A 13294-nucleotide genomic window follows, 5' to 3' on the forward strand; every position below is an offset into this window, starting at 1 on the left:
CACCTGCTAGCCATGCCAATCATTCCCATATGTGCACCTTGGCCATTTGCGTAATGAGAGATGGATATCCTCGACCCCTTCCCTCCAGCACCTGGCCAGTGGAAGTTCCTACTTGTTGCTATTAATTACTTTACTAAATGGGTAGAAGCGGAGCCGCAGGCTCGCATCATGGAAGTGAAGGTGGTAGACTTCATATGGAGATGCATCATATGCCAATTTGGACTCCCTCGAGTGCTAATCACTGACAATGGTCACCAATTCATCGGATCCAGGCTAGAGCAACTCTGCGAGGAAAATAAAATCTCACATCATTTCACCTTTGTAGCCTACCCTCAGGCAAATAGGGAAGCAAAAGTAACTAATCGAACCATCCTACAAGGCTTGAAAAGGAGGTTGAACAGAGCCGAGAGATCATGGGCAGATGAACTTCATCATATGCTTTGGGCATACCGAACGACGCCAAGGGTTCCAACAGGAGAAACCCCATTTAGCCTAGCTTTTGGAGTTGAGGCAATGGTCCCCATTGAGATTGGAATCCCATTAGAACAAGTCAAGAAGTACGATGAGTAGACTAATGTGAAAAGGCTATGCGTAGATCTAGATTTACTGAAGGAAGCATGAGAAAGAGCTTGCATCAGAATGGTGGCTTACCAACATAGGGTGGCCCGATATTACAACTCTAAGGTCTAGAGCAAATATTTTAGAGCCAGTGACCTAATCTTACATAGGGCGAAAGCCTCCCAACCAGGTGAGCGAGGCAAGCTGGCCCTGAATTGGGAGGGTCCCTACCAAGTGGACAAGGTCATCAAACCAGGTACCTACTGACTGAAATAGTTAGATGGAGCCCTACTCCCTAGGCCCTGGAACTCAGATAACCTCTGGGTATACCATTGGTAATGCGTTACGCAATATCCTTCAAAAATCCGGTAAAGAATTTTTACTTTCCTAAAGCTGTATTTTCTTGTCTACTTGTCAACTCGTAGCCCCAACTGAAGGAGCCTTTGATCAACTTTAAATAAATGATGGCCTATATTTAGCCTGACTGAAGGAGCTTTTGATCGGCTTTAAATAAAAGACGACCTATGTTTGGCCTGACTGAAGGAGTCTTTGATCGATTTTAAATAAAAGATGGCCTGTATTCAGTCCGATTGAAGGAGCCTTTGATTGATTTTAAATATAGTTTATGTTTGGACTGACTGAAGGAGCTTTTGATCGACTTTAAATAAAAAATAATCTGTGTTCAGCTCGACTGAAGAAGCCTTCAATTGGCTTTATACCGGACAACCCTTGATCAACCAGAGATACGAATTTCATGTGTGAATAGAGAAATATGTGACAAGGTAAATTTGAACTTGCTCTTCAATTGATAATAAAAGCCTTTATAAAGATAATGCATTAAACATCGCAAAAAAGAAAAAAACATACAACAGAGTCTAGTACCAACTTTACGCCTCACCCAAAGAAAAGCCTCCTTTTCTCTTGCTAAGAAGGAGAAAATCGAAGCTTAGGTGCGCCATCGCCTCCCCTGCACGGGCCCTGCGATCTCCAAAGCAGCGGAAGTGTCTACAGTGGTGACCTCTTCCCCATGCATAGCAGAGGCCTCAAACTCCCCAACCTCGTATTTTCGAACCTCGAAGGGAACGCTGTTGGAAAATATGTTCTAAAGTCAATTATTTATTTGTAGATGATTGTATTTTTTATAATTTATATATGAATTATTAATAAATAAAAATTATTTTGGTAAGTTTATCATAAAAATGCATCTTCCTTTTGAACTCTTGTATTATGATGAAATCATTAGAACTATAATATAATCGATGGAAAAAGATTTATCGAATAGTTCTTAAACTTGTTTGCAATCGAATGATATATTATTAACAAGGATAATAATATTTATTAAGTATAAGTCATTGTGTGCCATATGAATTAGTTGTTCTCTTAACCAAGGAGATAGAGACACTGATATGGTATACAGGTGAGTATAGGAGTATATCATTATCGAACAGTGACTCACCTGTGGAGCACTCTGCTGTCAAAAATAGCTCACGAAGGATATGAGCATAAGTATCCCTTGGATCTGAGATCACCATAGTGACTTGCAAGCAACTCACTATACTTTGATGTCGGACTACCTGTATTTCTAATACAATGATAAAAGACTACTGGATACAGTCAAGTACTTGTGAAATTGGTGTGTGAGTCAAGATAAAATTAATCCCTCCAAATTATGAGAGTTAATGCATCACTGTATCTCAATCTAGTAAAATTTTAATCAGGATAATCCGTGTGATCTATCACAAGATTTGAAAGAGACTGAAATATAATATGGATGACTAATTTAGGGTTGACAGTTTAACTCTAGGTCATCTTGAGCATTAGGATCAAAAGGATGAATTATGTGATAACCATATTCTGAAATGTTGCTTTACAATTATTTGACCTATCCAAACATCAGGTATCATTGCTAGATGGTCATTTTGATTAGTACAGAAAGAGTTTCTATACTATCGGCTTAGTGTTCTAACCTATGAAGTCACGCACAATGTCAAACAATGTAGAAAAAAATTGATCGAATATTTATGTATTCAATTTAAAAGTATAAGACTTGATTGAATATATAGATTAACTTAATTAAGAATTAAGTTATATGTCATATGAAATTAAATATTGACTTTATCCAACTAGCACGGCAAATGAGGCATAGGTTTAATTCTAAGGATGAATTTGATCAAATCTATGATTCAAAAAATTATGAAAGATTAAGTTCGAGTCCTAATTATTTTAGATCAGATCTAATTTAATTAGACTTAATTTTATCAAGGCTATATTAGGTTAATTATCTATGTTGGACTTGGACCTAAATCTTAAATAGATTAGGATTAGCAGTCTTTTCGAATTCGAATTGGATTCGAATTGAATCCAAATCTGAACCAAACTTAATTTGATGCACTTAGCCATATTTTCCTAATATTCTCTCACCTTTTGATCGATCAAGATGGAGGAGGGATCCCCTTAGGTGTGTGGCATAAGGAGAGAGGTGCAAGTTTGGATTTGATTCAAACTTGGAGAGTCCTATTCCTAACCCATGAAGATATTTGATTCAATCTGGGCCTTTTCTCTATTTTAGGAGGGGCATGGAGAAGGAAGAGAGTAACGAAAGCAATCAAACTAGGCATGAGCAAGAGTGAGGGTGGGTGATCTTTGGGCATCCCATCTCTTTGGTGTGGTGGTGTATGGAGTTCTCCGAGGCATCGAGATCAGATCTCAAGACTCTCCTCTCCTAAAGAGTTCTTCATGAAAGAAAGCTAGGGTAGTTCATGCATGGTTTTTAAAATTTTTTTCAAAGCGGAAGCGAACTAAATTAAACTATTTAATCTACCATGCACTAAATCTAATCTATAACTGCCTAAGCCAGGATCTTATGATATAAAACATGCATGCATAATCTAAAAAAATATCTAAAATAATTAGATCTAATCTAAAATATGATAGAGATCGGATCTCTATACCTAAGCGTGGGTCGAAGATCACTATAGCTGATATCCATGGACTTCAAGTTCTCCTAGCCGCACACACGTACGGCCTCTACGAATATCTACATGAAGTTCGATCAGATCGACCTCCCTGGAGTGCTAGCTCCTTGTAGAGATCCTTGAAAGCTGATCTAAGGAGGAAGATAGAGTTGGTAGAAGAATGAAAAGGAGAACTCCTTCTCCCTTAGTGATTAGGTCATCTAATAACCTAATCGGATCAAATGTAATTGATTCCAATTTAGTTAGACTTAATCCAATCCTCATTGCTTAATCAAATTGAGCCAATTAGCAATCCAATTGCTAATTAATCTTCCTATAATTTACTAATCCTTAGCAAATTATTAATTACAACCTTTCTACGAGGTTAATCATCAATTATATTGATAATTATACCCTTCAATGATTTATAATCGTTGATCAACCATCAGATCAGACCAAAACTTCTATTGTATATGATCCCATAGATTCAAACACTAAACTGGTAGCATAAGAATAAATTTTTATACTAATTGAAATGACCATCTAGCAATGATACCCAACATCCGGATAGTATCGAATAGTTGTAAAGCAACATTCAAGAATCTGAGATATGGTTACCGCGTAATTCATCCATTTGACCCTCAATGCTTAGGATGACTTAGGGTTAAACTGTCAACCCTAAATTAGTTTATCTATATTATGTTTCAACTTTTTTCAAATCTTGTGACTTCTCATAAAGATTATCCAAGCCAAGATTTTACTGGATTGAAACATAGTGATGTATTAACTCCTATAATCTGGAGGAAGTCAATCCAATCTTCACTAACATCGACATCATAAGTACTTGACTTACCCAGTAGCCTTCCATCACTGTATTAGAAATACAAGTAGTCTGATACCAAAGTACAGTAAGTTGCTTGCAAGTCACCGTGGTGATCTTAGGTCTGAGGGATACTAATACCTATATCCTTCGTGAGCTACTCGTGACAGTAAAGTGCTCCATAGTTTGGTCACTGTTTAGTGATGATGTACTCCTATATCTTACCTGTATGCCATACCAGTATCTCCACACTCTTTGGTTAAGAGGACAACCAACCTATATAGCACACAATGATCTATACTTGATAAACGTTATTGTCCTTATTAATAACATATCATTTGATCATAAACAAGTTTAAGAACTATATGATAAATTCTCCTTTATCGATAGAAAGTAGTTCTAAGGACTTCATCATAACATAAGAGTTTACTAAAAAAGATCCACTATTTATGATGAATTTATCAAATAAATTTTATTATTTTATAATTTATATATAAATTACTGGTAGCACAATCGTCCAAATAATTAGCTTTAGGATATATTTTTTAACAACTCCCACTTGGACTAAAGCTAAGCAGAATGGTATCAAATACATATCATCCATTTGTATTCATCGAACTCTTTAATTTCGAGGATTTTAGTAAATAGGTCGGTCAAGTTCTCTTTTCCGTCGATCTTCTGAAGCTCGATGTCATCTCGATCTATGATCTCTCGTATAAGATAGTGATGTAGAATATATTTGGTTCTCTGATGGGACTACGGTTCACTAGTCTGAGCTATGGCTCTAGTGCCGTCACAATATAGCAGGACTGGATCATCAATGAAGAATGCCACTCCAAGCTTGCTGATGAACTTTCACAATCAAACTGCTTTTTTTGTTGCATCAGATACCGTAATATACTGTCTCATAAACTAAATCAGCTACAGTATGCTGTTTGAAATTTTTTTAGCAGATCGCTCCTCTATTTAGGATAAAAATATATCCCAACACATTATTACTATCATCTTGATCTGATTGAAAATTAAAATTAGTATATCTTATAAGTTTTAAATCAAATTCTCTATAAATGATCTATTGGTCCTTAGTATTTCTCAAATACTTAAAGATGATTTTTACAACCTTCCAATGGTTCTCATCCAAATCAAACTGGTATCTACTTGCTATCTCTACTGAGTAGGCCACATCTGGTCTCATACATTTCATGACGTACATGATAGATTTCACTGTTGAAGCATATGGGATTCTATTCATACGCTCTCTCTTGAGGAGTTATTAGTTATCAAACAATCCTTTTTAGAGAGAAAATTTTTTGATCTATCAGAAGATCATTTTTTTTTAAATTTTTCATGCTGAACCATTTCAGCACAATGTCTATATATGTGGATTGGGATAATCCAAATAACCTCTTAGATCTATCTCCATAGATCTTCATCCTTAGAATGTAGGATGCTTCTCCCAAATCTTTCATAGAGAATTGAGATGATAGCTATAGCTTTACACTTTATAAAGTTGGGATGTCATTCTCAATTAAGAGAATATCATCCACATAAAGTATAAAAAAAATAACTACAGAATCATTAGTCCACTTATAAATATAGGATTCTTCTCCATTCCTAATGAAGTCATATGTTTTGATCGTTGTATCAAAATGTATGTTCCAACTTCGAGAGCATTGCCACAGAAGAAAATATCTCATCATAGTCAATACCATAACATCGATGATACCCCTTGGCAATCAAATGGGCTTTATAGCTCTCCACCTTTCCATCTGTGCCTCTTTTTCTTTTGAAAATTCATTTACACCCTATAGATTTTATCTCTTCAGGTGGATCAATAAGTATCCATATATCATTGATCTTCATAGACTCTATTTCGGACTTCATGACTTCAAGCCACTAATCAGAGTCAGATTTCTGATGGCATCCATATAGGTGATCAGATCCTTAATATTTTCATCTAGTTCGATAGGATCACCATTTCAAATCAAAAAATTGTAGTATCTATCTGACTAACGTGATAATCTACCGAATCTCCTCAAAGATGCCTCTACAATGGGCTCCGGATTTGATCTAATCAAATCTGATTCTGTACTTTTACTTATCTTTGTTGGTTCTTCTACTTGTCAAACTTCATCAAGCTCAATCTTAGTGGCATCAATTCTTTCCCCAAGAAATTTTTTTTTAAAAAAAAAATACCTCAAGACCTACGAACACCATTTGTTCATTAGGAAGGTAGAAGTAATATCCCCTTATTTTCTTGGAGTACTCTACGAAATAATATTTATCAGACCGGGTCCAACCTTATCAGTCTGCAAATGCTTGACATAAGTCGGACAATCCTAAATCCTAAGGTAAGAAAGTATCGATCTACGCCTAGTCCATATCTCATATGGAGTTTTCATGACTGATTTGTTCAAAATTCTATTCAGAACATAACAAGTAGTCTTAAGAGCATAACCCCAAAAGGAGACTGGCAGACTTGTAAACCCCATCATGGACCGAATCATGTCTAATAATATTCGATTCCTCCTTTCTGATACTCCATTATTTTGTGGTATCCTAGGGGTGTCCATTATGAGAAAATTTCATTCTCTTCTAGATATGTCAAAAACTCATTGAAAAGGTATTCATCTCTTTGGTCTGACCAAAGAGTTTTAATACTCTTCTCAATTTATTTTTCTGCTTCATTACGAAATTATTTGAATATTTCAAATAATTCAGACTTATTTTTTATAAGATAGATGTACCTATATCTAAATAGATCATCAATAAAAGTAATCAAGTAACTATACTCTCCTCTGGCACTCTAGTTCATGGGTCTACATATATCAGTATGTACTAGACTCAAAACATCACTGGCTCGCTCACTCTTTTCAATAAAGGGTGACATAGTCATCTTCCCAAGAAGATAAGACTCATAGGTCAACAATGATTCACAATCATTGATGTCTAGGATTTTCTCTTTACTTAACCTGTTTGTCCTATTTTTATTTATATAATCAAGCCTACAATGCCAAAGGTAGGCATCCATGATATTATCTGATTTAAGATATTTGTTAGTTGTGTACATTACACTAACAGACTGTGATAAAAGATATATGCTATTTCTCAATTATCCATGCATTATTGTAGTATCATTCACAATGATATCATAATAATCATTCTTTATTGATAAACTATAACTATCTTTAACTAAAGGGCCAACCGAGATTATATTTATCAAATAGGTTGGACAATAGTAACAATCACTTAAAATAATAAAAATTGAGTTGAAAATATGCTTGATAATTCTAAAAGCTAGGATTGAAATATGACTTCCAACTTCTATGTTCAAGAATCTCTCACCATTTTCAAATCTTCTACTAACCTGAAGTCCTTACAATGAATTATAAATATTAATTAGACTTTCGATATCCAACACTCAGATAGTAGTATCATAAATAAAAAAATTATAAGAAATTATCATATAACTATCTTGACCAGCAATCATTTGCTGATCTCTCTTTTTAACCTGTTTGGGTCAAAGGAACAAAGATATAGAGGATAATTCCTCTTCAAATGATCCAGCTTCTTATAAAAGAAGCACTTTGCCTAACTTTGGTCTACTTTGAGCTTTTTGGTTGGTTATGGTTCAACAATATTCAATTTCTGATATTGACTATCGAAGTTGGGTCCCATAAGCTTGTCACTGTCTAATAGTGAGAGGACCGACAATTTACTAGCCATTACTGAAAAAAAAAAATATAGGAACTATTAGTATATGAATTATTTAATCCTAAAGATTTGAACTTTAGTCTAAAGATTCTCTTACTATTTTATACGAATTGATAGCCTCTACCTCTAATTTGAAGAATTATATTAATCTCTTAGTAGGTACTAGAATCCATACAGACTGCACACAGACTCGAGTATGGCTCGGCTAACCCATATGCATCTATGGATAGGTTCTTAATTAATTATTTTTTTTAAATAATTTTTAGTAATACTTTTGCCCCAGGCACCTCTTCAGCAGACATATGGTGCCTCCACTGAAAGTCCTGATTAGGTCCAACCATTAACATGAACATACTCAGTAAATCTAACTAATGAATGATCAGGCCTAAGTAAGGCTCTGGCTAATCCAACCATTCATCAGATAGTACAATAAAGTCATCATATAATGAATGATAATTCTAATATCTAAATAAACACCAGACGTAAGGCACCTCCAATATTTATAGAGACTATTAGACCCATTATCATCCATCTTAATGGAAGGCTATGAATTTATTATCCCCATAACTTATTCATTTTAAGGATCTAATAATTTAGAGGATTTAATCATTTACTTTAGAATGAAGAGAGAAGATTAACCAATAATCAACAATCCTCCCACTGACTTCATCAAGTCTTTAAAGAGGACTAGAGATTAAGTTCGTTAAGAGGCACCTAGATCAGTCATACTGATACACTTAAGATCCTCTCACTGACTTCACCAAGTCATGAGAGGACAAAATGAGTTGAGGTCACACCTCAATTAGTCAGCATAATCATATGACTGACTAACCTAGATGGCATGGGTTAGCTCGAATCAATGAGCAACCTAATCAAAAGCTAATTGACTATATTGGTCAGATAAGTGAGATCGATGAGAGGGTCTGCCAAGGCTGGTCTTAGACACCATCGAAATGGCTAGATAAGCAGGCTGTCAATTAAAAATCACTGATCGATATGCCAAACTTACCTTATACACCAATTAATTTATCAATTTTGATTTGATCTGCCTAAAGACTTGAGCTCAACCACTGAGCCACGATCTAATCTATTTGGTGTAATTAAAATCATGGACTTTAATTAACTACAACTATTGAGTTTGATCAAAAGAAAATTTGACCTAATCTAATTCAACTCTTGATTAGATTTACTCAATTTCTCAATTTAGTCTATATTTGATTCTAACCCTACGTCTAACCCAGTTAATTGATCTGATTCAAGCTAATCTATAGCCCCTCATTTTATGCAATGTCTTTAGATCTAAAATTCATAAATTTAGATTTAGAGTTTCAACTCTTAGTTCTTAATTAAGTGTAGAAAGATGAAATAATTTCAAATGTAAACTCTTTTACATTAAAATTTATGTAAAATAATTTTATCCAAAAATTTGAGTCGGCTCACCTTGAGACAAATAGAAAATAATTTTTTGAGCTTGCACAATTTGAGTCGGCTTAACACAGAAACCAATTTCTTAGCCTGCATAATCAAATTGGCTCATCAGAGAACCGAGCCAGCTCGAAAGGGTCTTGAGTCGATTCTAATCAAAATTGAGTCGACTCGATAGGCATTTTAGCAACTCATTACTAAATTTCATATTAGAATATTTTGTATAAATAGTTTCAATGTTTCAGATCAGATCCTAGGGTTTTAAATCTAGAGTTTTGTAGAAATTAAGTTTTATCTACATTCTACAAATCATATATATCACATATATAAATATTAGATCCAAAATAAATCAAAACCACATATCTAACATATGTATCATAGGATCCAGATCTAAAATATGAAACACATATAATTTCTATTCAAGATTCTTCTTCATGAGATATAATCACAAGCAGCACCTCTACACGTCATAAGAGAACCCGTCGAATGGGTAAGAGAGAGATTTTGATCCCTACTTCTTCTTATGATCGGATGGCTATGATGATCAACCCAATCTGAGTACCAGACTATTAAGATAATAATAAATCTGATCTAACATATCGCATATGTAACAGATTAAAATTTCAGATCTGATTACTACTTTAGATCACATTAAAATCAGATCAATAACATCTCATGCTTCCCTAAAGTCAGATTATAAATTATAAATCTCTTTAGATCTCATCTAAATATATTCATAATTTAAATTTTTAGATTAGCACGTACTAGGATAACCTTTCCACTGTAACCCCTTATAGCAGGACAATCTTTCCACTGCAACCCCTTATAGCAAGACAACCTTATAATCAGTACATGCAATCATTAATTAATTATTTTCAGATCAAAAATTGGATAATAAATCATAAATTTTTTTAGATCTCATCTAAATATATTTATGATTTAAGTATCTAGATCAGCACATACTAGGATAATCTTTTCACTGTAATCTCTTACAACAGGACAATCTTATAACCAGTATTTGGGATCTCTGATTAATAATTTTCAAATCTTTATGCATACATGATCATGTTAAAAAGAACCTAAGCTCTGATACCAATTGAAGGAAAGCTAGAGCAGTTCATGCAGCATTTTTAAAAATTTTCTTAAAGCAGAAGCAAACTAGATTAAACTATTTAATCTACCATGCACTAGATCTAATCTATAACTGCCTAAGTCAGGATCTTATGACATAAAACATGTATGTATAATCAAAAAAAAATATATCTGAAATAAATAGATCTAATCTAAAACATGATAGAGATTGAATCTCTGTATCTAAGCATGGGTCGAAGATCACTGTAGTTGATATCTGTGGAGTTCAGATTCTCCTAGCTACACATACGTATGCCTCTATCCACATGAAGCTCGATCAGATCGACCTTTCTGAAGTGCTAGCTTCTTATAGAGATCCTTGAAGGCTGATCTAAGGAGGAAGATAGAGTTGGTGGAAGAATGAAAGGGAGAACTCCTTCTCTCTCTTTTTTTTCTCTCACCTAAAACCCTAGCGCCAACCAAGAGGAACCCATGCCCAAGAGGAGACTGACTCTCCTTAAAATCTCTCTCACTATTGGCATCCAACTATTAGACCCCTTTTATAGGGAGGAAAGGATTAGGGTTTAGGAGAAGGAGCCTCAAAACTCAACCCACGCCAAAAGGGTTCACATCATAAGAAAACCACCACCCCACTCTTTTTTTTTTCTCTTGCATTGAGAAACCCTTTTCTCATGCTAATAAAAACCTCACACCCCTCCTTTATTTCCATGGTAAAAGGTCCTTCCTTTTGTGACACAAAAAATTTCCTCTTATGGTTAGGTGTGTAGAAGATTAGATAAGATCCAATCTCATCTTGATAAGGTATCAAATTCAAATCAAAGCTGAACTTACCTTATCCATAAGGGGCGTTGAGAATATAGGAGGCGACATCTACTTTTTGGTGTGAGGTATCTCATGCTATAATAAGTTGGTGCAAGAAAAATAAGGGTGGCTTCTATGGTGTGCGCATAAGGGAGAAGAGAGAGAGTCCCAGTTTAATGGGACTCTCATTTATTGCTTTAATTTGATCCTAATCAAATCAGATATGATTGCACTTAATAAGAAAAGGAAATCCAATCAAATTAGGAACCCAAACTCTTCAATAAAATCCTAATCCAATTAGAAAATTATTGAACCCAAGTCCTGATCAAATCAGGAACTAATCTCTCTTAGTGATTAGATCATCTAATAACCTAATGGGATCTAATTCAGTTAGACTTGATCCAATTCTCATTGCTCAATCAAATTGAGTCAATTAGTAATCTAATTGCTAATTAATCTTTTTATAATTTACTAACCCTTAGCAAATTATTAATTACAACTTTTGCATGAGATTAATCATCAATCATATTGATGATTATATCCTTCAATGATTCATAATCATCGATCAGCCATCAGATCAGATCGAAATTTCTATTGTATGTGATCTCATAGGTTCGAATACTAAATCGATAGTACAGAAATAAATTTTTATACTAATCAAAGTGGCCATCTAGTAGTGATATCCGACATCCAGATAGTGTCGAATAGTTACAAAGTAACATTTAAGAATCTGCAATATGGTTACTGCATAATTCATCCCTTTGACCCTCAATGCTCAGGATGACTTAGGGTTAAAATGTCAACTTTGAATCAGTTCATCCATATTATGTTTCAATCTTTTTTAAATTTTGTGACTCCTCACAAAGATTATCCTGACCAAGATTTTACTAGATTGAAACACTGATGCATTAAGTCCTATAATCCGAAGGGGGTCAATCCCATTTTGACTTGCACACTAACTTCGTAAGTACTTGATGTATCCAGTAGCCTTCCATCACTATATTAGAAATATAAGTAGTTCGGTACTAAAGTACAGTGAGTTGCTTGCAAGTCAACGTAATGATCTCAGATCTGAGGAACACTTATACCCATATCCTTCATGAGCTACTCTTGACAGTAGAGTACTTCATAGTTTGATCACTGTTCAGCTATGATGTACACCTATATCTCACCTATAAATCATATCAGTGTCTCCATACTCCTTGATTAAGAGGACAACTAATCCATATGGCATACAACGATCTATACTTGATAAATGTTATTGTCCTTATTAATAACGCATCATTTGGTCACGAACAAATTTAAGAACTATATAATAAATTTTTTTTATCTATAAAAAGTAGTTCTAAGGAATTCATCATAATATAGGAGTTCACTAAGAAAGATGCACTATTTATGATGAATTTGCCAAATAATTTTTATTATTTTATAATTCATATACAAATTACTAGTAGCACAATCATCCAAACGATTGATTTTAGGATATATTTTCCAACACTTCATCCCTCTCTCCTATGTTGCTTGACATGCAGCGAAGTAGAGGGTCTGGACATTTGGATCTTGCGAAGCAACGACCTTCAGGAATCAATTAACCTCGATTATCTTTCCACTGTGCATCGAGGTAACTTTCATAAGAGTTATGAAAATTTTTAAATTATAATTTGTTCTTTCTTCCAAGCATCCGATATGATTGAATAAAATTTTTTCTTCAAATGCACGAGAAGGAGAAAAAGATGCTCTCATGCCTGATAATCAACGGCCACTGTCGTCCTTGTTCTACCCCAAGATAGGAGCCTGATCCAATCGAAAAGCCTTAGTAGGCTATTGAGGGCCCAGAGGAAGAGATCTCCTGGTGGTGAGGACCGCGGTCCCTGCTGAAAGTGACTGTGCATTCCAGTGACCATTCCTCTTAGAAGCACGTGCTCTGTAG

This window comes from Elaeis guineensis, chromosome 7, assembly GCF_000442705.2.
Source record: "Elaeis guineensis isolate ETL-2024a chromosome 7, EG11, whole genome shotgun sequence".
NCBI lineage: Eukaryota > Viridiplantae > Streptophyta > Magnoliopsida > Arecales > Arecaceae > Elaeis > Elaeis guineensis.